We start from the raw sequence: 26,873 nt of genomic DNA, 5'->3' as shown, positions 1-26,873 counted from the left end.
AAAAAGCTGAAAATTGATTAATGAACTTGTGATATTTACATTCTTCACTCTGTAAAGAAAAATAATTTTAAAAAATCCAATGCAACAATGTAAGAAGACACAGTTCCATAGAAGTTGCCCGTCTGTTGCAACTGAGATTACTTCAAACACTGTTTTTTCTCAACAAACCTGGCTTCCTTTTCTGAGGGATGCTTGGCAGCTGTAAAAAATATTTTTCTTTTTTGCTTTTCATGTCTATAATTTTATTTCCATTTTATAACATCACATCACTCGCTCAAATACATCACACTGTTCTAAATCCACAGTTATTACTAAACCACTGTAAAGTCTCCCCTCTCGCATTACTTAATCCATCCAGAAGTTCTGAAAAAACGTAAGTGGGTTTTAAAAGTTGTTTAGAATAAACATTACCTTTATCATCTGTCCTTCATGACTGTATTTGTATCCTATCTATTTGTACTTTTCAATGAGAAAAAACCCAGATATTTACAAACTATAAACTTTCATTGACTACAGATCTTTGCTACAGCAAAATACATCATTTCCTGAGCATACTCCATTACAGTATTAGTAGGAGCAAAACCACCTAATCAGAGACGGTAACAACATAATTGCTCGTTTCTTGTTATTGAGCCTGGCTAGGCTGTGAGTCTCGGTTCCTCCTCCGACAACTGCCTGGACCCACGCGAGGTACAAGCGGCACTCACCTCCTCCGCCTTTCCCGGTCACAGAGCTGGCTCGGCAGCGTTTTCGGCGCAGCACTCTGCCATCCTCCTACAGCCCTGGCGCCCTGCAACACACCACCACCACCACCGTGATACCGCTTCTCCAGCCCGGCGATCGCCCCCCACAAACAGAGCCCGCAGCCACACGCAGAAATTCACTCCAGACCGATGAAAATAACTCTTTCGGGGGAGGAGTAACAGCGCTGCTCCGAGGGAAACGAAAAGCAGGAAGCTGATCTCAGCGGCGCGGGGAGCGCGGACGGGGCGGAGCAGAGGCACGGAGCGAGGAAAAGTGGAGCAAAGACTCGCTGCTTATAGCTTGGCTTTGGCAGTATGACCAACCAGCACCGCATTACTGAAATACCAGCGCCGGGGCCGACACGGACGCCAGCACCCCCTCGCCCAGGGGCAGAGGCCCGCGGCAGCCCCGCGCGGCGCACTCCCCGCACAGGTACCGGCCCTGCTCGGCCCCACACGCCGCCCGCCCCGCTGCCGCCACGGCCCCCGGCCCCACGGCGGCCCTGGGCGCTTCCCGGCTCGGGCCGGCTGCTGCCCTGCTCGGGCCGGGCCGGGGTGAGGGCTGCCGCCGGCGCCGAGCCCGCTGTCACGCGTGGGCCGGTTTGAAAGGGCACGTCCTGCGGGACGGACTCAACGCTCCTGCTCCGCGACTGCGGGAACTCCTGCGGCGTGCTCAAAGCAACAGATGATGGCATCTCCTCAAAGGCTCAACTGCCGTGTCTAGCGCCTAAATAACTTCTTCTGGTGAAGTTTAAAAGGAAAAGGAGAGGATTCTTTAGGAAAACAGCTTCAAGAACTGAGAGGCTTTTCATGCTAAAATTCAAGCCGACTCCAAGCAGGGCTTATCCTGGACAACAGCATCTCCCACCCTGTAAGAACGTTCTCTACCTTCCCGTGGGAAGGCAGGCCACGGAAGCTCGCTCCCCGCAGGAGCTGGCTCCCCCAGCAAGGCCGGTTCTGTTCCTGCAGCAAGGGACACGCTGCCGTCCTGGCCTCTGCAAGAGTCGGGGCTGCTGCTGCTGCCTGCCTGTCCCCCACATTCCTCAGCAGCAAGGCTGGTTTGTGTCATTAGCGTAGGACAGCGTTACAAAACCCCGCAGTAACACTGATATATAACGTTCTAAATAAACGTGAGCTTGGAAAACAAAAGCCAAAAAAAATACAAGGGAGGGTGGACTGACTACCATGAGAGCCATCAGCCAGTGTTTCAAAGTAATAATTAAAATTCATAACAATTTGACAAGGAAACAGCATGGCAGTGGATCCTCATAACACCCACACAAAGCCAGGATCTGATCTATACGTCTCAGCCAAAAGGAGACAATCCCCATGCATTTAGGACTTTCCTAAACGAGGCTGTGCAGGTAATGAGGAACACTATGGTTTTTACACTTGTCTTGCCCTCTTTCAGGTCTCAGTGTTTTGCCCCAGTAGCTCTGTATGGAAAGACGCAGAATGTTTTGTACTGGTGGGTACAGAGCAGATACAGGGCCAAAATAAAACAGTAAATCAGTTTAAGCAAAGTTCTTATATTTTCAAAAATCCATCTGATGTCATCTACATTATACTGACAGGAGAAAGGAAAACAGAGGCAAGGTGGCCAACCGATTTTACTTTTACCGCTTCCTTCATATATTTTCTCTTGTCTGCTCAGTATAGGAACCTGTAGCATGTCTAACTCACATTTGGAAGACTCCGTTCCAGATTATGCAACTCAGCAACTTCTAAGAAAGCATTCAATGACTCCTTTTAAATTCACTGTGGCTTGTTCACTTTTTGACACTGTTTCAAAGTATGTCCTATACTCGGTCTGCAGACAAATCCAGACTGAACTAGAAACAATCACACCTCTCTCCTGGCCTCTCTCCAAAGCCTGTGGCCTTCACTTCCAGGAGTGGACAGACAGGACCCATGCCTTTGTCCCAAGGCTTCCCAGCCTGCCTGTAGTGGCTGCAGTTACACTGAATCCTCAGGCTGTAAGCTGAAGGTCACTGATGCAGACATCCATCCCCATCTACAGCTCCTCCAATGGAGCAGTCAGCTCCGACCGAGCGGATGCAAAGCCTCGTTGCAGCAGGATCTTCAGGTGCTGCAGCGACATCACAACAGCCACAAGGAGACTAAAGACAGACTGAATCTCAGCATGCAGGCTAGGCCAGCCAGAGTATGAGCAGCAACACACTATATCCTATTCTCCTTAATATCAATGTCATTTCTGCATTAGTGTCCCTGCAGTTTGACAGCTTTAACCCTTTTCAGTCATAAACTCAGACATTAGTTTCACTCCCATGAGTACTTAATGATTCTTTTTTGGGGAAACTACTAGCCCTGAAGAGATACACAGCTGCTTCCTTACTAAGGAAACATACAGCTTAAAGCCAGAACTCTATCAGACCTGCAAACGTGATTTACACACTCAGCTGAGTATTTAAACCAAGAAGCCACAAAACATGGATGGAATATGGTGCTGCAGTGGTGTGTGGAGCAACAGCAGACAGGGTGAAAATACAGGTAAGAGTTCTTAACAGTAAACAACTTAAGAGAAACAGCAAAGATACTCCCAAAGCTTTTCTGATACAATTATTGTTACATAAATACCTGGGCTTCTCTTCAAATCAAAACCAACAGTTGTACTGCATTACTCACAGCTCTGGGAGTCCACAACACCTGAGATAAATGACCTCACCAATCTCAGGGTTATTCTGTGTATTTCAGAGAAGCTGTTTCGTACCTGCTGCATGGAAGAGATTGTACAGCAATGAGCACTGTTTTCTACTCAATTCTACTTCTCAATTTGATACTCAGTTTTGAAAGGGCACTTCTTAGTCTTCACCAACACTGGACAGGTATGTGTTGATACACTGTACAGTGCACAGCACAGCCTCCTTCCTCCCCTCTACTTCTACACTTGAAATACACAGGTACACCTGAGAGTATTTCACTAGATACAGAAGAGCAGTCTCTGGCACTCCTGATATGACAGACAAGGACAATTTATTTCAGCAACCTCAAAAGCTACAGAAACACTTTCCCCCCTGTCCCCCCCAAAATAAGTACTTTTAGTAGTAAATAATTATCACTGACCATTGTTATGAGGTTAACTAACAAATCACTTAAGGCACATCTTTAACAACTAAGGCACACCTTCAGTCTATCTTGACTTGGAAACAAAATAAAACTTTCTCACATCTTTTTAAGTAACCTGCTATTATTTACTTTGCAAATGACTTTAAACTATTCTGAAAGACCCCTCCTCTACCAGCCCACTTCAATCTTTTATTATTAAAGGCACTTCATCCTTAAGATGACAGGTCATACAAAGAAAAAGCTGGCAGACAGGCTAAAGTATTGCATTGTTTTCAGTACAAAAAGCTCCATTTCTTTAACCCCGCCTTTCTACGTAAGGAACTTCCTTGAGAAACTAGAGTAGCATCTGCTTGTACTTCAAATAATCACTCTCTGCTCCTTTGTCTCTCCTAAGTCTCCTTGACTGAGGTCAGAAAAAGAACAAGTACATTTTAAAATCAAAGTTTACTATTTCAGTAGGATTTTACAGCCAGGACTGTTAAAGTCATGTTATGCCATCATTCTTCTCAAAGCAAAACAGTTTGTGCTTAACACTACCAAACAGTTATACTTCTGTCATTATCTTTGCTGACTAGTGTTATTACCCTGTTCAGAGGTCTCCAACTGCAGTACAGATACAGCAGTACATGAGCAGTTTTAACACTGCACTCATTGCTTCCTACAGGTCTGCAAAAGGAACTAAGAAGATTAGTCTACTGGTAGGCTTACATTCATTTTTCAGGCATCCATATCATCTGCAGGACAATGTTTTAATGTCTTTAAAGTAATTTTGGAGAAGTCAAAAACCCACTACTTTGAATTGTGTCAGCTTTTTTCTTGCAGGGAGATACACTTTTTTTTAAAAGCTTGAACATGGTCAAAAGGGATCATCCTTCAGCTACTAGATAAAAAACTACCTCAGAAGAAGGCGTAAGGAAGGAAGTAGCAAGCACTACAAGTGTGGGTATGAGCACTTAGAAGTCCAAGCACTTTGAGTCAAGCAGTTACTGCTTTGAAACTAAATTGATGTTCTGTATTTCTTTAACTACAGTTGTCAAAATAAATTTCTGTGTGACAATTTCTCACCTCTCATTCCCTACATTAATGGCAGGTGGAGATTAGGCACCAAACTGTCTCTGTATTTATTTAAAGCAAGCCAAACCAGAGGTAGTTTGATCATGCATTTACTCACTCCACCAGTTTATCTATCCTTCCTAAACTGACATGACAAAATGACTTCTCCTGGCTTGTCACTCTAGTACTTTATGAGCATTAAAATTAGTTAATGAACAGGATGGAGAAGATCTGGTTAAAGAAGATAGAAAGGGAAAAAGTAACACTGATTAATCTTGCCTGGGTGAAGGCTTTCCCCTGCTATATAGCAAGGAAATACATCTGTGAACAAAAAAATTAGTGAAACAAATAAATATCTTGAGAGTTTGCTAAAAACACTCCAAAACTCAACCTGGAAGTGACTATCAGAGAAGACATCCAAACACTTCTCCAATCAAGTCTGCAATTTCAGTCGACTATTGTAACTCCGCCTCCTGTAAAATTCAGACCAGAACTGTGCTCTCATACACATATTGTAGCAATACTAACGAAGTAGCATTTCCACCAAAGCTCCACATTAAATTCCATTTCCATTAAGAAATACAATTTTAATTACTAAATCTAAACAAAGTCACTATATACTTCAAAACAGATGCAGTCTCCCAATCCAATGCTTATATAACACTGCAATACCACACAGTTAATATAATACTAAGCAGATACATTAATTCATAAAACATGCCAGAAAACACCAACAATCTACGTATTCAGAAATACCAGAATCACCATTTTTATAATTCCTGGATCTCAACACTTCTTAGAAGCTGCATGAAATATTTTTATATATATTTTCATATAGGCACATGTACACAGCAGTGCATTCTGAGCCATGCAGCACATTAACAGCACATTTCCAGAAAGCCACTGCCCCATTACCTGCTGCACACACCCACACATCTCAAACGTCAGAAAAACTTCAGGTACAAACGTCATACCTAAATAATGCACGAAATACCCAAGCCAAAAATCCTACCAACAAGCAGCATGCTGTCTCTTCTTATCCCTCCCCCACACTTATCCTAAGAAGTTAAATCCCAGTTCTTCTCTGCTATAGGTGGAAGGTACTCAGATACTACATACAATGTGGCAGAATAAAATCCTATCACTGTTTTTTAGAATTATGAGAACAAGTTACTGGCAAATTTATAGATGCAGAAGTTTACTTCTTACAATATAGAATCACATATTTCTTGTAGCAAAAAAACCACAACACATTTCCAGTATCAAAGTTTTTTAAAATTAGGAGGGTTTCGTCTAGTTTTTACATTAAGAATAATGACAGCTGTTCTCCATGAGGTTAAAGTGAAATCCAAAGCTTTAAAAAGAAATTTCCTTTCGTATAATCTTCCCTATTTTCTAGTTCTATTCAAACTATTTATTAGGACATACACTTCTGATTTCCAAAACAACCCAGTTTTCTTCCTAGATGTGATACTGCAATATTTTCTAAGCATATTCTTAAAAGAGGTGCAAAGACTCAAAGAGCAGTTGAAAACAAAACTATTTCACTCTGCTAATTTGCATCAAGTTTTATAGCTCCTATCATCCCTCCTAAATGGAAAAGTAATTGTGATAAAACATCAAGCCCAATTAGAAACAGCCACTACACACAACTATTTATTTGAATGATTTCCTTTAGAGTATGTGTAATTGTTTTTACAGAATCCTCTAGTGTTTGGGCCAAATATTGTCATTTTTTCTGCAGGAAAAAAAAAACAACACTCCCTCCAGTTTCACATCTCATTCACTAAGTACTTCATTGAATTAAAACCCTAATATATATATAAAAATAAATCTTTGAAATTTAACTTATTTTAATGAATGAAAAACCATTACAGCAGCTTGAGTTCTGCTTTCAGGATACAACTGCAATTTTCTTCAGGTTTCAGTATCAGCTTACACATTAGAGAGCCCAAGTTGGGCACCTATTTGTGTATTAAGACAGTGAACAAGTGCCATGTGACACCTGAGCACCTGAACTAGAGCTCAGATTTTTGGAGCTTGATCCCACCGGTGTCACTTTTGCCAGAATTCTGAAGTTTAGCTTTGTTTGGGGATGTAATTTATGACCTTTAGATTTCCTTTTACATTTAAGGTCCAAAAATCTGACAGACCTCTCTAGGTACTGGATGAAGCTGGAGAACAAAGTGGACAAGATTCAGGAAACAGGGAAGTGACTTAAAGAAATATATTTTGTCTGCATCTGTGGACAGCTGGCGGCTGCGCCAGCCACGGCAGGAGATGAGATCAGTCTCTGTGGCAGCACTGAGTGAGAGGGAGCAAGCATGGAGGGGAGGTCAGGTCCCTGCAGGTGGGTTGCCATCCCGTTCCTGGCATATTCAGGTTATATTTTCCTCCATAAACACGCTTGCTGGAGAAGCGAGCAGGGCAGCAAAAGCAGCAGGGAAGTAATTTTCATTCAGTTTTACTTAAGAGTAAGCCCTGCCTGACCTTTAGCTGTCCTTATGCTGCTTTAACCTACGGCTGCTCTCCCACCTCCGCAGCCCCCCTGCCACCCCTGCCCTCTGGCAGAGGCGGCCCAGGCACACACCCTGCCCCAGGGTGTCCACAGGGGTACATCAGCACTCTTCGTGGGTTTGGAAACAGCTGGCCTGGCACAGTCATCCCTGGGAAGCAGAGCTGCAGGAGGATGGCTGGTCCCAGCCAAGGCCACCACAGCTGTGAGCAAGGACAGAGGACTCCTCCCTGGAAACATGAGGAAGCGGGGGTTATGCCAGCATGAAAGTACCACATAAATACAGTAGCCAACATGAAAATCCAGCAAAAATAGAAAAAAATTCAACTATCCCTTTGGATTTGTGAGATGTCACCCAGTCTTCAGCTGTTCTTTTGTTTTACCAACAACTAATTCATCTGAATAACTAACTGCAAGCAAACTGAACTCAAGGTGCTTCTGCAAAAGCAAAATTTGCAAATTGCAAACTCACTTAAAAAAAACACCATAATTTCATCTCCAGTAGTAAGTGCTGCTTACTGTTTCTTACAGCAGAGCAAAATATCTGCTGTAACATCCGTTGTGATGATGTTTGCTCTTGTCTAAAGACCTGACACCAAAGCCACATACGAATCAGTGGCTATTATAAGGTCTCCTCTAAAAGTTTCTCTACACTATGTCCACATACTATCTAAAACTAAATGAGAAATTTTATTTTCTCATTAAATTAAATTTTTCTCATTCAATTAAAAAAAGGATGTTCTTTTATCATTTGGTCTGTAGTTTTCCCCACAGTGTTTGTGTGACACTCAAGGTTAAAATAAGTTTTTACTACTCAATACTTCACTTTACTGTAAGAGAACACAAAACAGATTACCGAAAGTCAAAATTCATATTTTACTTCAAAAAGTAAACGCACTTTACTGTCCCCCCCCAAGAAAAAAAAATTCCCCCATTTTTTTTTTTCTTTCTACATTCTAGGTTCACTCACCAGAAGTTAATGAAGTATGCAAAGTGATACTGCACACAGAAATACAGCACACTTTTTCATCAAGAAAAATCATACAGGTTCCTTGCATTCAAGTCTAAAATACATGTGTGGGAGGGTGGGTCTCTTCCTGCCACTCCAGCATGAATGCAAGGAACATAGATTCCAATCTACACATTAGATAGCTGCCCATATAAATAACACAGTAACAGCATTAATATATGCAAGCACTTTTGGTTTGTTTTTTTTTTACTGACAGGAAGAAGAGGTTTAAGATAGGCTACTCTTTACCAAAGGATGCTTTATGGATCCCAACCATGTCCTTGCTCTATGTGTGGAAGAGCCACTATACTTGTGAGGGTAAAACACTGGCCTGCCAGTAATACACTCTCCTATTCCAGCACATATCCTGCACTCTAAGTTAAACACAGGTTAGCAGTAAGAGCTATTTACACAAAAGCATCACTGAATATATCATGAAATATAGTTGCTGCAGAGCTAACCCACTGCTACTTTTCCATCACTACATTTTGAACTGCAACAGAGAGGTACAATGACCCACAGGAGACAAAAAAATCTCCAAGATGCTGCTGTTGAACTCTAGAGAAGTCATCAGTTGCATCCCTGCATCTCTCAATCAGCTGATCACCATTGCTGTTCTTTGAGACCCTCCCTGGTACAGGCCAGGAAAAGGCAGGAGAACAAAAGCAACTCTAAGCTTTGGTGCTGAAAAGACCTAACCAAGGGTATGTGTGCTCCTCTAGAAGCAAGAGACTGTTGTAACAAGTGATTTGGTGTAATTCAACATCTTCTCCAACATTTACATTTATATCCAAGTGATTCCAGTATTACAATTCGATCTTTTGCTTGGTTGAACACGTGGCCTGTGAATTAACAGCATCACTTTTAAACCAAGGCAGTATATAACCCACAAAGACACATTAACTCCCTGTCAACAGATACCTATGTAAATCTTCAGCACACTAGTTGTTCTATTAAGTTTTTCCAATGTTACTTTTTTTACCAGAGAGTGGAGGGAGGTTTGGGGAGAATGTTAAACACAGCCTTGATACTTAATGGGCTGGCAAACACTCGATACTTTAGAGAAACACAGGTAACTTGGTCTCAGTGCTGAGACCTTAGTGCTTACTTTTGTACTTCCCATACATTGCCAAGGACTCTAGTTTCCAATGGCAGCTTCTTTAAGGAAGGGCAGAAAAGCAGGGCAAAAATTCTACCCTGAGCACCAAAGGCAGTAAACTCATCCTTCCCTGCCTCCCCCACTCCTATAAAACCCAAGAACAAGCCCTCTAATAAGCAGATCTTATCCCATACTAGTTTTCACTTTCAACAACAACAAAACTTATTATCAAAATAAATACCCAGTTAATTGAATAATTATTTCCCTAGAGAAAGTACTGTTTTCAACATCCAGTGCTCTAAAAGAAATCCATAAACAGGATTTGCAACCTCCTAGCACAGGGATAGCTGTTACTGCTTCCTACCAGATCCTACCTCTTGAAGTAATGTCCAGGACATGTCCTTGTCACATCAGCAAAACCTGTCAGTGACTGGCCCCAGAGACTCAAGTTTTGGTAGCTCCTAGACACAGCAAACTGATTTAAACCAACTAGTCGAGTACCAGGAACTCTAAGTGCAGCAGCCCAGCCTCACTCTGCATGATCTAACCTCCCCTTACTCAGTGCAAGTTAAACTAGCACACACAGAGATCCATGGTATCACTGCCAAACCTCTTCCCATACTTGTTCTGCCTTATTGAAAGAATCCTTGGGTAACCACAAAACCATGTAGAGACATAGTCTTAAAATTTGAGATGATGCCAGGTTTTATCAATATGTATTTTTAAATGCTACATTTTAGCAAGCTGTTTCCAAAAAGTTGATAATCAAGAATCTTTCCACATTTTGTTAAGAAGACCCCACATGCTGCACAGCCAACTCTCTAGGCCTCAAAATCCCTCAAATCAGACTTGGGAGGGATGCACAGAACTCTTAGCTTAGTTACTAAACAGCCAGTATATATTTTCCCATTTGTCTGGCTGGAGTCACTCTTGAGTTGGGCATTTACCAGAGGCCAGTGATGCCCTGCATTCCCAAGTTGGTCATGGAGAAGATAAAGCACTCACCACCTCAGCAGGGAATCTGGTGGATGGGGAAACTCCAATTGTCCCTGAATTAACCAAAGTCAGCAAACAGTTGAGGCATTTAAGACAGGGCTTGGCAGACAGGGAGGGAAGACCCTGGGTCTCCTGGAAGAAGATAGCCATGTTGGAAGGGCACTTGCCCTGTGCAGTCCTCTTCACCTCCCATCTGTTTCCTTTAGTAATACTGTGATTAATTTGGAGTTATACAGCAATTGCCAAACTATTCAATCACAGTTCAGTATAACAATTTTAAATACACCACAATGCAGGTATCTCTCATGATCATTTATTTGCCACTGCTGAGAAACACCATCCCCCAGCATCCCTCACTCTCTGGAAAGCTACTCCTCTGCCCAAAAGGCCATATGTCACAATACACTTTTTCTGCCTTTTTCTGTACTGACTCTGGTCAAATTGAAATTAGTTGCTTGCACTACTCTTTTTAACCCTGGTATTATCATGGTCGCTGACTTTTAGTGCATAAAGAAATGTAAGAATCCAGCTTTACCTTGACTAAGTGGTCTGAACAGGCAGCAGTAGCAAACTCTCTGCAAGCCACATTAACATCCAGGTTTGCAGCATACTGGTACTACACTTAATACTGCTGAACACAGACATCACAGTAAGACATGATCTCCCATCTTAAAGTCTGAAACGGATTTTTTTCATCATATTTGCAAACAGGTATGGAGGGTTTTTTTTGAAGTATTTCGCATCAGCATAAGTGACCCACTGCTTCTGAGTTGCAATGCAAGCAACACATTTATGTCACTTGTGTGACTGAACATCTCAAACAGAAGAAGTGACAGAAATAGCCAGGCTTGTTTCAATAAGCAACAATTAACAATCCACACCTGAGAGTCCTAATCCTACTGGTACATTACTTTGTAAATCATGCACCTTTTCAACTGCATTGAACAAATTTCACTAGTATACTGATCAAATGCTGAATCCTTGAAAATTATTTGCTTCCTAATCATTATTTTAGGATGTTTTTGTGAGAACTAGAATTCCTTTCAAATTAGAGACAAATGAAAGTTGCAACCATTGAAAATCACAGATTTTTCACTTTGTGACTGCAGCCACTAGAATTACTCATGTAATTCTACAAAAATTCATGTAATTTTTTACACCTTAGGGGTGTAAAAATAAATGCTTCTGAAGAATGCATATTTCGACAGGACAATGGTTTATGCTGCTTCTTTGTGGCAGGTGCTGGGAATGCTCAATTCTATCTTGTCCCATCACCCCTGCCAATACTGAGATGTAGGTATTTTACTGGACAACACATACTAGTGCAACAGGTCTGTAAGTCAAGAACATCTAAATTCAGTTGTGTAGCAAGTTCCTTCCATCAATACTATTTCATAGCAGGTGTGGAAGGATTTTCATTTAATTCACCCTATTGCAGATATCCCCATAACACAGGCTTAGAAACTTCTAGATCATAATGACATGCAATTGACACCAAGTGGCATGGGATTTTAAATTTCTTATGAGAGTTGAATTATTTTTACTCATAGTATGTGTCTACTGATTAAGAAAGCTACCTAATCTGTTTCACCTTAGTCCTACTGAATTGCATTGTCTATCCACATAAGCACTGTTCATATTCCCAACGATACCTGCCTAATATACACATTTGTCCTCTCATTCAAAAAAACAAAAATGGACATTAGCTGATTTAAATTAGCTGTGGGCCACTCAGTAGTGGTGTTCCTCAGGGGTCTGTGCTGGTGCCAGTTCTATTCAATATTTTTAGTGATGACATGGATGAGGGTATTAAGTCTTTCACCAGAAAATTTGCAGATGAAACTAAGCTGGGGGCGTGTGTCCATCTGTTGGAAGGTAGGAGGGCTCTGCAGAGAGATCTGGAATGGTTGGATGGATGGGCAGAATCCAACAGGATGAAGTTTAACAAGTCCAAGTGCTGGGTCCCACATTTTAGCTGCAGTAACCCCCTGCAGCACTACAGGCTGGGGACACTGTGGCTGGACAGTGCCCAGGCAGAAAGGGACCTGGGGGTGCTGGTGACAGCAGGCTGGACATGAGCCAGCCCTGTGCCCTGGTGGCCAAGAAGGCCAATGGCCCCTGGCCTGGTTCAGGAATAGTGTGGCCAGCAGGAGCAGGGAGGTCATTCTCCCCCCGTGCTCAGCACTGGTGAGGCCACACCTGGAGTGCTGTGTCCAGTTCTGGGCCCTCAGTTTGGGAAGGACGCTGGGACACTTGAGCACGTCCAGAGGAGGCAACGAGGCTGGTGAGGGGCTGAGAACACAAATCCTGTGAGGAACAGCTGAGGGAGCTGGGGTTGTTTAGCCTGGAGAAAAGGAGACTTGGGGGTGACCTTATCACTCTCTACAACTTCCTGAGAGGTGGCTGTAGGCAGGTGGGGTTGGTCTCTCTCCAGGCAGCAGCTGACAGAAAAAGAGGCCAAAGGAAATACAGGTTGGATATCAGGAAAAAGTTTTTCACAAAAAGAGTGATAAAGTACTGGAGTGGTCAGCCCAGGGAGGTGGTGGAGTCACCATCCCATGATATGTTATAAAAAGACTGGATGTGGTACTCAGTGCCAGTCTAGTTGTGGCATTAGGACATGGGTTGGACATGAGGATCTTGGAGATCTCATCCAACCTAATCATTCTGTTGAATTATGTTGAAAATAAGATCTCTAAACACAAATCAAGAGATTCACAAGTCTCAAACCAACACTTTGTGGTCCACTGAATAATCACTTCACCTTATTACTGTTTCTTTCAGTGTTACTTCTGCCAGCTAAAACCCTCAAGCCCATGGATTTCTAAGGAAGGCCAGAGATTTCTTTTTTTAAATGAAACTTGGAACTCAAAGTGCAAGGTTAAGCAAGCATGGGGATATAACCACAAGTCTCAAACCCTGCTTTTGAGGAGACATACTGAAGCAGCAGAGAATTCCTCCACTTCTGCAGCTCCTCAGCCCTTTGTCCCACATCAAGATCAGCATTCCCACAGTGTCAATGTGAATTTGGTAGAGATGCTCGCTTCCAATTGCTGAACTGTGAACCTCATTCATCACCAAGTTCCTGAATGGATTCATCCCTGTTCTCCATCTACAGTGACAGTGCACATTATAAGCAAATTACTACTACCTACTGAAAATAGAAGTCCTGTTTGCTGTACTTAGTTGCAAAAGTAAGAATACTTGAACTTTCTGTCTGGAAGTAAGATTCTTGAGGACATAATCTTGTTCATTTGCCAAAATTATTCAGAAGTCTAAGAAACACAAAGGTGTTTGAAATAAGGTGTTTTGGCCTAACCAGCTTATGATCTGAATGAATGCCACTAGTGAAATGAGTTTATTACCTTTACTGTCCTTTAGATCACATAATGGTCTAGTATAGAACAGTTAGCTCCTGCCACCTTGTGGGACTTCATGGGTTTCCCTGAAAGCTTGGATCATCAGTAAACTAGTGAGTTAAAACAAATAAACATTTGGGAGTTACTTTTCTTGTGATTCACCCTGGTGAATGTTGAAATAAGAGAGAAATATTTATGGAGAGGATGCGCCATTTTGAGTATTTTCTGGTTCATTATCCCTAGCATTGTTTATATAGTTGAACTGCTGGATTTAGTAATCTTATGGAGGGTGTTTTAAATATTTAAATATCTGTCAAAAATCCTAAGTTTTGGAAGCTGATGCGTCCAAGTTTAAAATAACATTATGATCAAATACTTGTCACCACTAGCAAATTTCACATATTCAAAATAGATTCCACACAGAAATAATACAAATTTAGACTGAAAATCCTTGCATTCAGGTGCAATTTTTAAACCAAATAATAACCTCAGTCTCATAAAGAATTACATATATGCTTAACTTTTTATATGGTGATAACATGTCTGGTTCTCCCGAAAGACCCATTTACATTTATCTACTTTTTAACTGCAATTTGACTTCCTGTTTTATGTTTTTCCACTCCTCATCCAGCTCCACCTCTATCATACATGGCCAACTTAATGAATGAGGCAAGTTCTCCAAAGAAGAATAAGACAGCTGGAAGAGGAAGACTTCTTCACCATAGTAACAGGATGGTGAAAATGCATGGATCCTCATCCTTATGTCTTCCATGTTGTCTACTGCCCCTCTGACAGGTAATTTGTCACACCTACTTTGTGGAGATGCAAAAGACAAGAGCAGCTGTAATCACTGGGAAGGGATGAGGTTCTCTTTTTATTTAAGCCAAACCTCTGCTGCTCCAAACATCAAAACTGAGAGCACAGAGGATTGCAGATGATGTGACTCCATGAACCATATTAACAACCTCAACAAATCTGCTCCTGTCTATTCTTGGAGTCAAGTGATTTGTTACAGATGCACAAAAATGCAAGACCAGTTAGGGAGCACTTCTTGCCCCCACCATCCCACAACTGCTTCAGTGAACTTGGGAGATCTATCATGCTGTGTACGTGATGCCAACTGCAGCAAACTTAACTCCTTGGAACTTCCTTCTGCTAGAGAAAAAACTGCAAGCAGACTTGAAAGAGGAACAGCTCTTCCTGATATCAAAAACAAATCATCTCTACTAAAGGCCTTTAGTAGTTCATAAATGGACTCCAGAACAATAATTACAGATTCACAGCCAAAGGAAATATAGCAAGACTATCTTTTAATCCATAAACAGAACTAATTTTTGCTCAAGACTGAAACAATAACAAAATGTCAGACTATGAATCAATTGGCACAGCATACCTAAGAAACAAATTGTATTTTTTTAAATAGGAAGTTTCAGGATCTCACTAGCTTCCCTAGTAACTTCAGACATGAGGGTGTCTCTGACAGCCATCATATTTCCTCACACACACCATCTTATCTCTTCCCATATATTTTTAAGATCCTAGCAGCCACACAGTTAACTTATAAGGCAAAGCTAATAGGTGTTCATGACAATCTTTGACCACACCTCTGCTCCAACACTGAGAATCTCTCCCAGACTGAGGTACGTCAGAGTCCTGACCTTCTGGAAGGCACCAAAACACTCCTCTCACAGCTGTTCTTACCCATCCCAATCTCCACTACAGGAAATCCAGTCAGACAAACTGGTAGGGAGCTCTAGAAGAGTCATCAGTCTGGAACAGGGCATATTCTGACCCCAAAATAGCCAGCACCTTGCATGGACAGGACAGGCACCACTGTTCTCTATCTCACTGTGGGTTTTAGGAACACAGACACCTCCTTACCCAGAGCTTATTTGCTTCAGATATTTCCCTGCTCTGGAGTGCCCTGATGTTATGTCAGTCTCACTGGAACTGCAGACATGTATCTAAGAGCCACCTTCAGTCCTTGGCTACAGAGAAAAAGAAATAGCATGCTCTAGCAACAGAATGGATCAGATCCAACACTCACTGCAGGTCTCAATAACACCATAAAGCATACGAAGTAAATACTAGGACCTTACAAGAAATTCCATTTTGATGCAAATGAATAATATACTGACATATATTTTTATTTTATTTCTCTACTAGTCCTATTTTCTGCAGTGTTACTAATCCAGCAAGAAGATCCCTGAACTAACTTTCTGCATGTCTGCATGCCCATGGCAGTCAAATTGCAGTACCAGAGAGTTGAGTTACTACCTTATTCTTCAGGATGCTTTGAAACCAGTGGAAGCACAAACACACTTCTCATACCAAGGAGAGCATGTCTAGTCAGGGTAAGTTTAACTCAGCTGGACTTAATATAACAATACAGGACTCGCAAGCAGCAGCAGATTGAAAAGTACCTGATGATTTTTCAGTTCTTCCTGAAAGTATTGCACAGTATTCTGAACACCAGCAGCAAAAACTGACCAGCATTAACTTTGCTTGAAGTTGTGAGTTCTCCAAGGAGACAAACATCTGGTCCAGGTCAAGGAAGAGTCATGACATGGCTTGAGCCTGGTTCCCATCTGAAACGCTACTGCCTAGCTGTCAGGATAAGATTTGTTTTACATTTTCTCAGAATATTTATTTTTCTACAAAAACATTATTTAACTTTTGCAAACTTTTGTTAAGGGAACTTTCCAAGAAGTTACATAAATTAATTACTTTATTCATGTACTTACTAGAGAAAGAAGTATTTAAAAACAAACAAAAACACACAAAACAAGTCAAACACTACTGAGCCACTTGCTCCTTCTGTTTTTTATTTTGTCTATATTCTTACTGATCTGCTTCCGCTGTCAACTGTTTAGGCCTCACATTTCAAGGAGAAAAGAGGAAAGGTCTGAAACTAAATGTCTTATTTCTTGAGAAACACCTCTCAAAAATCACCCAGATTACAGACTTTACAATCTTCTGTACACAGCCCACTTTATGAGATTTCCAAGAGGAACCTCACTGCTTCATAAACTGGAATACACAATCAGATCCATCTTCACCATTGTTTCATTGATGCCAAGCCACAAGAGCTTACCCAGAACTGTGCACGTGCCCAAGGATCTGTGCCAAAATGGCTCAGAGCAGGATCAGGCCCCTGTAAGATTAGCTGCATGTACAGTTTCAATCCTGCAACTGCAATAGCTCAAGGAGACTGCTATGACAGAGGCATTGCAGGACTGGGCCCTAAAATTATCAAGTATACAAAGATCTTTGTGCTCTCCACAACTAAAGCACAATTCTTAAAAATGAATGGAACAAAAAACTTTTGTATTTGTGAAATAAAAATACATTATTTGGATAACAAGCAGGACCAGCATTTTTCAGGACAAGCTCCTTAAAATCTATAGGCCATTTTCCCATTCTTTGTTTTCTTGCGGTTTTTTTAGAATTTGTTTTTCAGTTGTTTTGGGATTTGTTCTTGCAGACAGAATTGCTAGAATAACCCTGCAAGTCCACTGTCCTAAGGATAAGGCCAACAGAGGAAAAAACTCAGTCCAAAAGATGCAAACTTGCTCACATTTTAAAAAAGGTCAGCAGTTAAAAAACCTGAAAGTGCTGACTGGAACTGTAGAGCAAGGAAGGGAGATAACTCCCTTGGGATCTACAGATCCACAGTATAGCATACAGATAACTGGATTTTAAATCAGAAGGTGAACAAGATATTAAAGAGTTTTCTGTAAATCAGACTCTGCTATGCCCAAGACTGTGTACCAACTGAGAAAACAGAAGTTATTTAAAACCCTAGGTGCACACAAGTCCACAGTTCTGAACTGTAGTAGCTTTAGAAATGAAAGCAAAAGATCCAGGGATTCTCAGTCTTATCTGCTTTGAAAGACAGTCACTAGGCTTGCTTGTTACTGACCCAATACAAAACTACAAGTTCAAACTTGGCACCTGAATTCCAAAGTACTCCACAAAACCCTACACTGCCACAATGCTGACTTCCTTCCAGGCCACTTGTGCCAATCCTTAGAGCAAGAAGCTCTGGCTGAAGAGCTGAACTGAACACACTGAAATACATAAGTAGAAACAAAGCCTGACTTTACAAAGTCATTCTGAGCAATAGGACATTTTGGCTCATTCTTAGAACCAGTACAAATATGTTTTTATCACCTTCACACATCTTGTACAACGAACAAAACATGTCTATGCATCCTTGCAAAAGTCATTTTCAGAGAATTAGGAAGAACAGAGAGCAATATTCACGCAGCACTACATAAACAAGAGAACTTAGCTTGGAAGAACAAAAGACCAGGCTCAAAAGCTCTGACCTGCAAGGGTATTTTCCTGTCAGGCAGCACATGCCCTTAGGAAGGAAGAATCCTGAATTGAACTTGGATGCAAACATATTTCTCAAGTTTCTAAGTTCACAAGTACTCAACCAGTAAGTTACAAATCAACAGCTCACCACCATTTTTTCACCAACCAATATCAGAAAGTAATGTGCATAGGGCAGATATTTTAGTAACAAAGAGATAGTTGATATAGTAAGTTTAACAGTCATGTAAGAACTTGCAGGAAGTTTAGGAATTCTGTACTTGATTCTGACACCAGTCATCTGGTCTTACCTGAATATCCCTGAGTCTACTCTGCAATCTGCAAAATGGGGGTGGGTAGCACTGGCTCTGAAATATTTGTAAAATGTAGTTAGTTGATGCCTGCAAAAGCATGCAACAAAAGAGTAAAATGTTATTACACCCTAAAAACATGCTGTTTAAAAAAATACATAATATACAAATGACAACACTACCTGTGTTCTACAATACACACTCTCAAAAGATTTTATTATATTTAGAAGGTGAATTGTTTTGATTCTCTGGTAGGATGGACCTAAGGTCTATCTCTGCAGAGAAAGACCTTTTTCTAGATCTTCACAATCAAACAAAACTGAGCCTCAGTGTAAAATTTTCCCCCAAGTATTATCACACAACTACAATTAATGCAACTGCCATTTTACCCTGATGGGACTAACAAAAAAAACAAATAACCAACAGATGTGGACAACTCTTCTCACCTTTCTGCCCTGCTACTCGCAAGTTTTTCTTTCAGAAACTGCACAACACTTTACATGGGGAAGAAGCTATCACCATACCAAGTTGGTAATTGGTGAAATTGCTTTTTTTGGTCTCTGTAGATGAAAAGGCTGCAGTGACATACTCTGCCTTTATTCTAAGGCTACTGCATACTTTCAACCACATTTGTAAAACTGGGAAATTCACACCAATCATCAGTATCATTATAATACTGGTAAAGTACAGATGATCCTTCAAGAAACCTCAATGAGATCCATAAATTCTGACTTGTAAGAAAATCTTTATTTCCACTGAAGTCTGTAACAAATTTCTCACTGAACTCAGCATGACAGTGATTACACCTAATGGGATGAAGCTCCTGGGCAACAGCATAGCTCTTTTTTGGATGGGAAATAGGTGAAATCACACATATGGTAAGCTGCCCCCTTCACTTTTAGTGTGTGGAAGAAGTACTTGGGGAAGCAACAGAACCTATTTTGCAGACAGTGCACAACATGTATGATACTTTGCAAAGGACATTCCTCTGCAGTTTACCTTACACAAACTTGAAGTGCTCAGGCAAAGACAGTGAACCTGCTTTTCCACTCCCTCTGTGCTTGGCTAGGGCCACCATGAAAGCAGACTGCTTGGCAACCACTTTGGTTGAGCACTAGCAGAAATGCTTCTGGTTCCTCAGTTTAAAATTGTTCCAAGAAAAAGACTGGCCCATCATCTAAATATGGACTGCCAGTTGATTATTTCACTAAGTTCATCCATCTGACTAACTCTCCAAAGAAAGAGAAAAAAGTGAGTTTTAATTGAAGTGATGGGATACCACCATCTCTATTACCCATTGCCACCTCTTCTCCTATCCTAAATAAAAAATAAAAGGAAACAAGGGTGTCTCATTCTTCTGATCAAGTGCTACTGATGTAATTTCAGCTGTGTTTTAAACACACACTGCTCCTAACTGGTTTTGCCACAATCCCCCAGACTAACACAACTAAATTCTGTTCAGCAGTCTCAGAAGAATTGCACAAGCTCACATCAACTCTGACTTCAGACCAAAGTGAATTTTACACCCAGATTTTTTAGCCTGACCAGTAGCCCATTTCAATGTCATCTAGCAGGAGAACACTGCTAAGCACATGTGGATTAACAGGTTTTTCTGAGACACTTCAGACAGAACACTGTCAAAGATACGGATTCTCCTGATAAAATCTTGGCTCCAATACTTACTTTCTGAAAGGAAGGAAAGCCTCAACATTTCACATGTCTAAGGGGGGGAGTGGGGAGGAAGAAGCAAGTTAGGACAAGAATAATCCAATCCTATGAAAGTAATTATAAAATCAGCCACACTATAGAATCATAGAATGGTTTGGGTTGAAAGGGACCTTGAAGGTCATCTAATTCAAACTCCCCAGCTATGGACAGGGATACCTTCAACTAGACCAGCTTGCTCAAGCCCCATCCAGCCTGGCCTTGAACACTTCCAGGGACGGTGCAACCACAACTTCTCTGGGCAGGCTGTACAGTCATCAAATCACATATTTCCTAATATGTAATCTAAATCTACTCTCTTTCAGTTTGAAGCCATTACCCCTTGTCCTGTCACTACCTGCTCTCGTGAAATTGTGCTCTCTCCATCTCTCTCACAGGCCACATGAGGTACTGGAAAGCTGCTACAAGGTTTTCCTGGAGCCATGTCTTCTCCAAGTTGAAAAATCCCAACTCTCTGCTTGTTCCCATAGGAAAGGTGCTGCAGCCCTCTGATCAACTGCATACCCCTCCTCTGGACTTGCTCCAACAGGTCCATGCCTTTATTATACTGGGGATCACAGAGCTAGAAGCAGTTCTCCAGGTGAAGTGCACCAGAGAACACAACACTCCTGTGCACAAGAGCAGCACAGTGGGTGAGAAGTAAAGCATTCTGCTGGAACACACTTATGTAAAAAAAAACTAATTATTTTAGAGCAGTTAAAACCAAGAATGCTTCAGCAATAAACAGCTCCTATCAAAAAAGTTACCTAAATATGTGACTACGCTATTTTTTTGATCTTGAATTAAGGGTGAAAATGATGACCCTTTCAGGATGAGTGATCCATCCTACTTTGGCTTATTCTCTTATGAATAAGAAATACTCAGTAATTTTCCCATTTCAATTTTTTAAGGAAGGTTTTCTTTTTGTTTCTTAATAAAAATTGACCATTTTAAACATTTGCAGCTTACAATAGCACCTTGACCTTTGCTTCAATTTTCCTCTGATTTCTATTCAGCTTTCTAATCTTATCATATTTAGTTCTACTAGACCACAGTAACTGCTGAGACTTTGAATATCCTATACATTGATACAAAATAATACAAAACAGAAAAACAGGGAAAATAAAGCATTGTGAAACCTATGTTTGCACCAGAGAGTAAAGGCCATAATACCATCTCTTGAAGTGTGTAACTTCTCTTTTTTGGGTGGCAGGGGCAAAACTGCATTCGTACACAGTTTGTGTAACTGGACTACCAGGCCTCAGGCACACTTCACATTTCTGAGCACAACTCTTCTCCTACCTGAGGTATAACTCTGCATTCCCTAATAGTCACAAATACTGCTACACAGTTCCCCTGCTGCAGAAAAAATGGTGTGGAGCTGCAGAGTCAATACATGTTATCAAGCTCTTTGACTGCTCCGATGCTATTAATATTTTGGTAGGGTGGGGGTTAGAATTTGTGTCAGCCACAGAGCTGCTATGGCATATATACCATTTTTTCCCCTTATTTCTTTTCCCTCTAATACATTAGCAATACATGCAGCATAAAGTAACAACAGGGTTTCATGTTTTGCTTTCTCTCACCAGCAGTGCTAAGATTCTTTCCTGGATGTTGTAAAGTACCCCCTCAACCATTAAAGTTATAATCACATACCACATAGTCAAAAGAAAAGCTTGCAACAGCAATTTTAAGATAATTTTTTTTAATGTTAAGTACAGATCAGTGTAAACAGAGATCTGTTGATCTCTATCTTTCAGAAGTTACAGAGGGGTCTAGCACCCACAAAAAAAGAAATATTAATATGGCCAGTGTTACCTAGTCAGCTATGCTGCATTCCTTAATGCCAGGAGATACTGCTCAAGGTATCAGCTGTTACAAATAGGATCCAGATAATAAATGCAAAAGTCATCTAAAAAAATATATTCTGCTTAACAGAAACAGATACTGTTACAAATGAACTCTTTCTAAATGAAGAAATCATATCCACATTTCAGATGTTATTGTTGCTAGGTGTATTTTAACAAAAAAATACCTAATTGCAATTTGCCTTTAAATTATTACAAACCACTGTTAAATTCCACTGTCATATTACATAACTCAATTTATATTAAATTAAAATAAATTGAAAATGTTTGGTATCAAAACTGTAAACAAAGCTCAAATACTCAACAGGTAAGCCTTCCTTGAAGTACCAAGAACAAGTACTACGTTTAGAACTAAGTTACCTGAAACTAATACCTTCCATTGCATCTGCAGAGACTTTGATCCATAAGTCACTTAATGACACTTCCTGTAAAGCCAAGAAACTAACTGGGAGTTGAAAGTAAGATTATTAGTTTTCCTTCTCTTCTGAGAAAACAAAGAAGTTTGAGTTCTGTTAGTTTTAAATGCTTGCATTTGGTTAAGCAGAATCAGTTACCTTACATGGGATAATACTTTTATTTTAAGGACAAAATCTGTTTGCATTTACTTGTTTGTTTATGCATGAGTGTAATTTTATTAAGTAGGACATTATTAAAGGCCACAATTAAAAAAAGGCATAATTTGTAATGTCCTAAATAAAAACTTTCTTAACAGTTGCAATCTAGGTAAATGTACATAAGCCATGAAATCACTTAGAAGGTGTGCAGGCATACAGTGCATGCTCTGAAATAACAAAAAAAAGGAAAGGCTAAATTTAGCAACATATTTTAAAGGTTGTCTACCAATAGAGACTGCTTCTGAAAAAACAAAAATACCAAATCAAAAAGAGATTACAAGCACCAATTTAAACTAAGTGTTTATTGAGCGAAATCCTGATTTAAATCAGTTCAATAGGTATAACTGGAATGTCAAGGCAGCAGACACGTGAGCACACACAGAGGGGCTCACAAGGGCCAGGAATAGGAGGCATAAAACCTTCCCTGCTCTTAGTGTGCCTGCCCCCACTCTCTCCTTCAGCCCTACTCAATCTCTGCAAAGCCTGTTAGAGTTCCATAAAACACCATCCCCCACTCCAAGATATTATTTTTCCTTTAGGATCCTTGAATAAGAGAACATGTACTGTCCCCACTGTAGGCCTGCACTGTGCCCTTCTCTCACGTAACCCATGCCACGGGGATGTCTGTGACGACAACCTTACCTCCCATTTTGATTTCCTTCTTTCTGTGAAGAGTAACAGTAAACATAAAATGCAGCCCTGTAGGTCCATCCAGGGAAGCAAGACTGTGCACACAAACCAGATCAGTCGTGGCAGAGAAACCAGCAGAACGCTTCTTAGACCAAACACAGTATCTGGTGAGTTTTCTCAGGTGCTTCCCTCTGTGCATTCCAGCATCCTCTCACTCACTTTGGGCCCCATCAGCACATGGCACAGCAAAACAGAAAGCTCAGACAGGGACATCCTCGAGAGTCCACTTCACTATATAAATAAATAATCCATTTCCTCTAGACATATCTCCTCAGGAGGGCAGGATCTTCCTTTGCTGGTTAAAAACCAGGAAGATGTCGCAGGCACACAGACCCAAAGCTCTGTTTGGAGCTCCCACCTGAAGAGCAGGCCAGCCCTGAGTAGCAGCAAACTAAGTGATTTCCAAAGCGGCAACTGAGTATCCAGATCCATTCAACAGCTTCCTCCAAAGGACTCAGAGGGACCAAACCATGGGAGGGCCCCCACAGTGTGAGATTTTGCCTGGGTCACTTCAGAGCATGGACTTCATTTACCTTCTGCTGCTTTGGTACACAGTGCTGAGGTGAGAGAGATGAGCACAAGTGCATTCAAGAGATGCGAGGAAAATACTTAACACTCAAAAATTGTCTTACACACACACACAGAGGCAATTTTCTCATATTAATGGAAATCTCATAGTAATGAGAAATGGACAAATTCAACCATTACACTTTAAGTCATTTACTTCCCTTATTTAACATCTTCCATACAAAGAAATGAAGTTAAAAACTTCCCTCCCCTGCTCTACTTCTGACACTTGTGCTCTTTATTTAGTCCAATATTTCTAAAAGAATGGCACTGAAGCTTCTGCTTACTCTTTCAGCACTAAAACATATTTTTAATCGATACAACAGAGGAAGTAAATTGTGAAAAATTGCCTGAATTAATATATTTGCTACCAGCTTTGTCATTCTTTCATTTGCACACACCAAATTTCCCCTTATAAACACCTCTGTTTCTCCAAAAGCAGCTGGAAATTAATTATGCTGTTTTTATTTCCTTATTAATTCATATGCTATAGTTCTGTAATCAGTGAAGGATCACGCTGCAATTTTGCATACTTGTTTCAAAATACATTATGAGCACTTGATGACTGATGTTTAACATGATGTATGAAAGAGCATCTCAAACAAATTAGAGGGAATACAAATAAAGAAACTTAAATAAGAAAAAGAATTACACATATATTTAAACAAGAGCTAAACCCGGGAACTCACAAGTGTGTGGCATGGAACACTGACAGATTCAAACTGAGCTAAGAAGGAAGTTTACACTACTCAACATGAAATCTGTATATAAAGAAATCTTTTGCAAAAAGAAAGAACAGCTAAAGACAGATTTACCAATGAAGTGTAGGTGAAAATAGCACTTCTTTCCAAATCCATCATCTCTGACCATCAATTTGCAGTACATCAGAATTCTTTCCTTCCCTAGACAGACAGCCAACTTGTGAAGCAAACATACTTGAACAAAATGGCTTACGTGCCAGAAGACTTATCATCTACCAAATGGCATTCTCACACTCCATGGTCTTCCACTCTCTTTTCATTTACAGGAACTCAGAATGCTTCAGCAATGTCTCTGTCTATCCCCAGCTCTTCCTACATGGCTCACAATCAGGTCGGGGATGGCCTGTAAGTTTGTGAGCACAACAGGTGCCAGTCCCTGGCAGGACTATCTGCACATCAGTAGCTAAGAATAATGTGAATCTGGAGCTTTCCTGAGGAATTACAGGCCACCAGGAACTGCAGCCAGCAAACCTGCAAAGGGGTACATACTGCTGACACAGGTCTATCTCTGGCTTTTTGTTCAGGAATTCACCTGCAGTTCTAACTGCAGGATTGGGCTCTTCAGCCATGAGGTCAAGAGAAACTGATGCTCCTGTAGTTCACCCTGTAGCTCAGCACGATGTTGTTAACCGTAGTTCACTGTAGGCAGGATGTGATTGAAAGACCACCACTTAGGGAAAGCAAACCCAAACATGGCCAACCACAAAAATGAAATGAGGTAAGAAATCAAGTCCTCCCTCACTCCTTCCATTCTCATCTAATGTTTTCTTTATCCAGCTTCACCTTCAAATTTCTCATGAAGTCTCTCTTAAATACCACTTTGGCAACCACAAAACAATGCATTCTCTCACATACACAAACAAAAACTTAAGAGTTACTCGTTTCATAGAAGAACACAGGCTGCAGAGGGAAGGTGTACTATTCTACTGCAAGAGACATAACCCTGACTGTTACTGTGTGGCATGCTTTCCCCACTGCCATCACTGGGTACCTCTTGACTGTGCAAGGTGTGAGTACAAATGAAAAACAGACTCTCAAAACAAAAACACAACTTCTAACAAGGTTCAAGTTTAAAAGTCCTTATGCAACTGGCAGAAAAAAACATATTGGGGAAAAGAATTGAAAGGCATTGGTTGCAAGCTGTCAAGCACAGAGGCACTGCCTGACACTAAGCAGCACAGTACAGTCACCAATCCTTGACCCAGCTCACCAGCGGCACTAGACTATGTTTTAAGACTTCCTCACTTGAATCCTGCAACAGGCCAGCTCAGTTCTCATCAAGAGAGCCAAGGAGCACTTTAATGCTTGTGCCTAACCCTGCCATGGGGACCTCGAGGTTTCAGAAGCACAGGACAAAGCCTCTCACAGGAGTGAGGGTGGCAGAAATCCTCCTGTTGCTACACCTGTGTAAGAGGAAAGCGAGTGATTCCACAGCCAGGAACGCAGTTATGGATGTTCCACAATGTCTCAAAGCAGAAAATTTGCTACACACATAATGCCTTTCAGAAAGAAAATATCATAAACCCCCAAATAAAACACCACACACAGAAGGAAGACACCTTCCCACTTTCCCTCAGAAAGGGAAGGTGCAGACAGGACTTGATAAGCTTCTTGTCAAAAGTTTCCACTTGCATTAAGTTCTATAGATCCCATGTTGTGCAAATCCACTGATTTATCTTTGCTGAATGAAGCTCTGTGACATTGAGGGTCAATAAAATGCTGCTTCTTACTTTCAGCATTTGCTACATTTTATAAAATCTCTTATATAGAGACACCCACGTGAAAGATTTCTGACAATAAAAATTCCATGCTTCCTAAGCAACTGATTTTCTTAGTGTAGCCTCATAAAATCCTGTTAACTTTCCTTCCCCTCGCTAAAAACTGCAATGTTGTTGTACTAGGTTTCTTTGTACTCAGATATGCCTGAAGCTAGTTTATTTTCACATGCTGAATTGTCCACGCTCATAGGGACTTGCTATTACATTATGCATTTGTGTGCTATAAATGAAAAAGCACAAACACTTTAAAGTGTCAAAACCATGCTTTTCCTCTTTGCTGATTCATTTTTTAGGTAATTAAATTTATAAATATTAGAAATAATAAAATGCTGGTATCATTATAAGAATACTACAAATAGGTCTTACACCCAGGCATTAAGTAAAGTGTGCTTTACTCCTCAA

At 40.9% G+C, this 26,873-nt stretch overlaps 1 protein-coding gene and 1 long non-coding RNA gene across 51 annotated transcripts in view; one reads left to right on the top strand and one right to left on the bottom strand.

The window, feature by feature from the left end:
- BBX (BBX high mobility group box domain containing) overlaps positions 1 to 26,873 on the bottom strand; it is a 136,882-nt gene that overhangs the window by 101,172 nt on the left and 8,837 nt on the right. For 7 of the 49 annotated variants that reach the window (XM_086883229.1, XM_086883235.1, XM_086883238.1 and 4 more), the window contains exon 1: positions 708 to 1,191. The exons of 29 other annotated variants lie outside the window; for them this stretch is intronic. The gene's annotated coding sequence lies outside the window, so the exon portion shown is untranslated. Of the gene's footprint in view, positions 1 to 707; positions 1,198 to 16,284; positions 16,465 to 18,489; positions 18,547 to 26,873 lie in introns of those variants that run through there. 13 more of the 49 variants (XM_086883247.1, XM_086883254.1, XM_086883248.1 and 10 more) reach the window with 8 other exon arrangements.
- LOC111940351 (uncharacterized) lies at positions 1,132 to 20,965 on the top strand. 2 transcript variants are annotated; one of them, XR_015285079.1, is made up of 7 exons: positions 1,132 to 3,254; positions 3,459 to 3,589; positions 7,018 to 7,233; positions 13,287 to 13,806; positions 14,493 to 14,656; positions 16,028 to 16,215; positions 20,592 to 20,965. It is a non-coding gene; the product is annotated as an uncharacterized LOC111940351 (long non-coding RNA). The 2 variants fall into 2 exon arrangements; XR_015285078.1 differs by lacking the exons at positions 3,459 to 3,589; positions 7,018 to 7,233 and having other exon boundaries at positions 1,164 to 3,254.

This window comes from Cyanistes caeruleus, chromosome 3, assembly GCF_971803275.1.
Source record: "Cyanistes caeruleus chromosome 3, bCyaCae1.hap1.1, whole genome shotgun sequence".
Taxonomy (NCBI): Eukaryota; Metazoa; Chordata; class Aves; order Passeriformes; family Paridae; genus Cyanistes; species Cyanistes caeruleus.
The sequence above is the reverse complement of the archived record's forward strand: the minus strand, read 5'-3'. Positions and strand labels throughout refer to the sequence as shown.